Here is a 6,714-nt window from a genome sequence, read left to right as displayed (position 1 = left end):
TACGGACGTGCTGTGTTTAAAAACACCATAAATATCAGGGAAAGACGAAATAAAAGAAGATAGGCATCGAAATTGAGGCCTAAATAAACGTTGCATAAATTTCCGTTTTAAACCTCTGTCTTCTTTGTGTGATTTCTGGTAACTGCTTTCCCATAAACGTCTCAAAATAGATATTTATGGAAACCAACGTGTCCGATGTTACAGTGTGGGTTGGTTTTTTGCGGTCGTTATTGTAAAACGATGTATTGTATGGTAAAACTAATTATTCCATATAATTTTTACACTTGGTTTTTCGTTTATATTGAATACAAATATTTGTTAATTTTCTGCTTTTTCTCTGGTCCATTCAGACATTTTTTCTTTTATTTATTATTTTCTTGTTTAGTTGTTTGATACAGAGTTTTATTTCGGTTGTGCGTGGTTTCAGTGTATTGTCTTGGAGATTGTCTCTGGTTCTTATGACGTTTGCTATTTTGGTGCATTGTTGAGGTTGTATATTTTGTTGGCGTCCTATTTTTTTTTCTTTTTGCTTTGTGACATTTTTTTCTTTGTTTTTTTTTTTTAGTCTATAATTATTTTGTTGAATCCATGTCTACGTGCATAATTCTATTGCTGTCAAAGTCTGAAGACCTAAACACTGTTTTTAGATTGAGTTCGTCCATTGTGCTTCTCATTTAACGTATTAAAAGTGCTTTTGCTTTCTTTCATGAAACGTGCGAATTACTGGTAATGGTAATCCTTTGGTGCTTCGAAGTTGAATGCGGTGAGAATTGTCGGGGGCTCCGAAGAAAGTTAGAGAAATATTTAACAAGAGTTTAAGGTAGTTATGTATGCGGAGAAGAAATTGATATCTGGGGGAGAAAGATTGTTAAGGTTTTAGCAGTGAGTATGTATATATATATATATATATATATATATATATATATATATATATATATATATATATATATATATATATATATACATATAGACACATATATGTGTGTATGTATGTATGTGTGTATGTATGTATGTATGTATGTATGTATGTATGTATGTATGCATGTATGTATGTATGCATGCATCTATTTATGTATGTATGCATGTATGTACGTATGTATGTCAGATAAACATAGTACAGGCTCAACGGTTATCTAAGAATAGCACGGGTACGCAGAAATTCCGGAATGGTGTCCGGTGTACTAGAAGACCACTGGGAGTGGGGCACCTCTCAGCTTCTGTTGAAGCATGTCTCTAGAAGAAGGTCACTCTGATATAAAACCAGATATGCAGGGAATGGCATTGGACATTTTGGGGATCTTTGGTTTGTGCTAGAGATCATGGCTCTCCCACATTCCTGAGCCTGCGACCCATATTGGCACCAGACATCTCGCTCTCGCTTGTCTCTGGATAATGTCAATAGAGAGGAAAGGGTCACTGAGGTGTCGTGCAAGCCTTTTGGACCTAAAACTCTGCACAGGCATTACTGACCTCTGCTCGATGTGTGTATGTATGTATGTACGTATGTATGTACATTCATGTTGCCTACGTTTGTAAATGCCCTGAAAGAGGAACAGTAAAAGATATGCAAAATTTTTCTAAAGTACGCCATGTAACTTTTCACCGTTGTTGATGTTTAAATTCCAGAAATGGAGATTTATTTCTTTGTTAGAAAACAGAGAACAGTTCCTCCTTTATAGAAAGAATTTTGAATAATTGCAATACAAAGATAACGTACATAAATGCATAGACACACGCATATATATATATCTGTGTGTGTGTGTGTGTGTGTGTGTGTGTGTGTGTGTGTGTGTGTGTGTGTGTGTGTGTGTATGTGTGTGTACAAATATATAAGTATGGCGTAAATATACATACGTGTGCTCACACAACCAGATACAGTCATTAATACTTAGACGCACACATATGTTTATATACTCTTATATATACACACACCTACGCACTCATGTTATCACAACACTGTATAAATCACATATGCGCATGTGAATATATGTGTATGTACGATATAGTCATTTACAATATCATAAATATGCATGTATGTATATACACAAATATGCATACATATATATATATATATATATATATATATATATATATATATATATATATATATATATATATGCATGTATGTATGTATGTATATATGTATGTATGTATATTCTGACGCTAATGCATGTAGACGAATACCTAGATATATCAAGACTCAAACAAGAAATCTTTGTCACATTCTTTGGGACTTGCTTTCCATCCTGATAAAATAGAACTTAAATATATTCCAAGAATGACACAAGTATAAATATACACACATGCATGTGTGTGTGTATATACATATATATATATATATATATATATATATATATATATATATATATATATATATATATATATATATATATATATATATATACATATATATATATATATATATATATATATATATATATATATATATATGTATGTATGTATGTATATATATATATGTATGTATGTATGTATGTATATGTATGTATGTATGTATGTATGTATGTATGCATGCATGCTTGTATGTATATATGTATGTGTCCATGCATACGTATCTGTTTAAGAATGCATAAACACGTGCGTGTGAGTAACACTATTAGCATTCAAAGAACGATATCGTATGTATATTCAATTATATATTGTATGTATTTGCGAACATGAGTACATATATGTGCGTGTTTGTGTGTGTGTGCTTGTACATATGTGTATGCACATATGTATATATACATAATTATATACACATACATACATATGTGTGTGTATGTATGTATATAAACATACATATATGCACATCTTTATGCATATATGTATATATACATAGATTTATATATATATGTATGCATGTGTATATGTGTATATATATATATATACATATATATATATATATATATATATGTATAGGTATGTTTGATGAGTGCCAACGCACGAAACTCTCGGACCTTGAGTCACTCTGTTGCTTCTATTAAATATTAATATGGCTGTGTGTGTATTTTCACGTGCACAGGCATACAGACACACACACAGACACAAACACATAGACGCATACATGCGTACGAACGTATATATATATATATACACACACAGAATGTAAGTCTAATGTTTAAATTGAAAAATGTATTTTATAAAAACACACATATATTAAATAGCAGATAACACTAATAAAATATAAATAAATGTAATGCCAGCAATAAATACCCACATAAATAAATTCAAATTAAACACAAATAAAATTTTGAAAAAGTAAAATAAAAGATAAATATTATGAAGGAGGTGGGTCTGGACTCTTTTCATTTTTTTTTGTTCTTCCCTTAATTCTTTTTTTATGTTTCTTTTCTTATATAAATTCTTCCGTGCACTTTACATCACACGCTCCCGCACCACCACCACCAACATCCGGGCAACAGGTCTGTGCCAGCGGCATTCCTTTGATGTTATGTTAGGTGTTATGGAGGGTGAGCCACATGGAATCATTTTTGTTATAAATCACATCCCAGCCTCAGCTAATTCCGGCTAACATTACAATTTACAGAAATACTGTCCTCCAGACTCGATAGAAAACACATTTGCTTAAGTCACTGCTCGATATTGTTCTTGCAGAATGTAAATATTTTTTGGTAATACCACCACTATTGTTTACGTGTGTGGGTGTGTGTGTGTGTGTGAGAGAGAGAGAGAGAGAGAGAGAGAGAGAAGGAGAGAGAAAGAGATTGGGTTGTTCTCTGTGTGTATTTGCAAGTGTGTGTGTGTATTTGCGTGCGTGTATGTGTGTGTGCGTGAGTGTGTGTACAAACACGGTTCTCCTTCACTGTTTTCAGCTGTGTATATAAATATGTGTATATGAAAATATATAATCTAGAAGGTTGAAAAATAACACACGAGTTGATACGTATAAGAAAAATAAGACAAGGTAGAAAATGCTAAAATAATTTTCGGATCTGTTCAGTTTCGCGCACAGATATTTTTAATTAATTTTTTTTAACTAAACAGTTTCAAACTTCGTATACTGGTGGAATTTCTCACCCAGAACACGGTTTACTTCGAGCATTTTTGACAAAATTTCGTATTTTAGAAGTTATTTCGTATTAGAGTTTATTTTGGGTAATTTGGGCCAATCATCGGCGTGTATTCAGTTGAAGAAAGCTACTGCTGTTTGCGATAGTAATCGAAGAGGAACAACTTCCGGGTCATCTCTATACCTCCACACACAACCTTCTTAACAATGAAGCCTTCGACATCATCCTCCAGAACATTCCTCTACTAAAGAAGGGGACCAGGGAATGAATCTAATCTTCTAAACACACACCACCACCATAAAGAGCAAAAGACAACCCAAGTCAATGAAAAGTCTTCAAACACAAGCCCAAGTACTCGTCAACAGCATTAAAACCGTCGGTAAAAATGCGGAAGAACTAACTGTGGTATATGTGTCAACCTAATAGAGGGATTGGAGTTCTCCTTCAAACAAGGTCAACGTTTTACAGTGAAAAACAACTTCACATGTGCTTCGAAAAACCTAATATATGTGTTAACTAGCTCAGGGTGTCCAAAACCAAAAACAGTCTACGCCAGAGGATAACCTTAAATAGATCCCAGATTAAAATTCGGGAATACAGAAAAATAGCATTTAGCGAACACATCGACATTTGCGCCACTAACGAACAACCCAACTTCAGAATTTTTCCCTCTATAAATTCAGGGGCGATACAACCTATAATCAGCGCATTAGCAAAGAGTAAATTTATCACAAAATATAAACCCCTTTGAATACGTCCACCACAAATGACTCTATAACAAGGGCCTTAGAATAATACCCACGCAAATATTAAAAACGATATATTCAGAACAGTCACTACCCATGAATTTATTCAGAACAATTCCAATCACTACTGCTATAACCAAAATAGGTCACTTTTAGGTCACTTGACCATTGAGAAGATTCTAAGAAGATTCTACCAACAGTCTACTACTGTCATACCACTCCCATCTTCTTCTTCTTCTTCTTCTTCTTCTTCTTCTTCTTCTTCTTCTTCTTCTTCTTCTTCTTCTTCTTCTTCTTCTTCTTCTTCTTCTTCTTCTTCCTTAACTACTGCTGCTTAAATAATCAAAATCCAGAACCAACATCCCTCATATTAAATATTTTTCAGAACTGCTACTACCTACTACCAAGCCTTCACAAAAGTAAAAAGAGAGAGACAGACAGACAGAAAAAATGAAAATGTCCCTTGGATTTGAAAACTATGAAAATATTTTTTAAAAGCATTTCGTTTAATTTTTCCACGATTTAATTGTTTTTCATGCTTTAGGATAAGTTGAAAAGTCGCAAAGACTGAAACCGGTACTAAAATGTTCTTCATGATAAAATTATTTTAGCATTTTCTACCTTGAGTAGGTGTCACATATATTATTTAGAAGTAGTTTAATATTCTATGTCTAAAAGAGACGCGCTTCTGTTTAAGGCCCGCGACGCTTTAACTGGCTGAGAGCCGAATCAAACTACTTTAAATTATATATATATATATGTATATATATATATATATATATATATATATATATATATATATATATATATATATATATATATATATATATATTGAAAGAGAGAAAGTGGGGAATTATGGATGCATAAATAAATTTTTTGTATGATGTAAAGATGTTGTAATTTTTTATAAAAACAATAAAAATTAATCATAAATTGTAAATTATTTCCATTGGTTTGGTAATAGATAGAGTTCAGGAAAACTATGGATGCATAGCGTTCACATCTTTATGTGTCATATTTAAAATCAAGTATAGACAAAAGTTTGAAAAATTGACCGTTAAGATATGTATCTTGAAAGCCTAAGAAGTAAACTCTTAGTCATGGATATATAAAATGCATATATTCATATCTATGTATTCATACATACGCATGTGTGTATATATATATATATATATATATATATATATATATATATATATATATATATGTGTGTGTGTGTGTGTATGTATGTATAGTATGTATATATACATATATATATATATATATATATATATATATACATACATATGTACATATATATATGTATATATAATAATAAATTTTATTTATATATATATATATATATATATAATAAATTTTACTTATATATATATATATTTATATATACCCATATATGCATATGTGTGTGTGTATATATATATATATATATATCTTTATATATATATCTTTATATATATATATATATATATATATATATATATATATATACAGGAAAGGAAAAAATAATAATAATAAGACAGATAATATATAATAATTTATAATAATAACCTGAAAGATATTTTAATATAAAATATTAAAATATGCTTTCAGTTTAGCGTTCTTCCTTATTATTTTTATTTTTTCCTTTCCTATCATTTCTCCACGTTCGGCTAACACAACCCCACCATTTCCTGACTTATATATATATATATATATATATATATATATATATATATGGATACAGGACGTCACCAACTGTATAAGCAACATGAAAGTGTTAAATACGTAAACAACGAGAGAAAAAATGGAAAATAGGACAAGTAAACACAGAGAAACGACCCTTCATCAGTTGTCAGCTGTCTGTCTACTCATTTCGAACATTCAACGACAATATGAGTGTTCAAAGACAGTTGCTCCCATAAATTGTAAAATAAGATTTAGGATTTATTAAGGGTCAA

Source organism: Octopus bimaculoides, chromosome 12, assembly GCF_046866305.1.
Source record: "Octopus bimaculoides isolate indiv1 chromosome 12, ASM4686630v1, whole genome shotgun sequence".
NCBI lineage: Eukaryota > Metazoa > Mollusca > Cephalopoda > Octopoda > Octopodidae > Octopus > Octopus bimaculoides.
The sequence above is the reverse complement of the archived record's forward strand: the minus strand, read 5'-3'. Positions refer to the sequence as shown.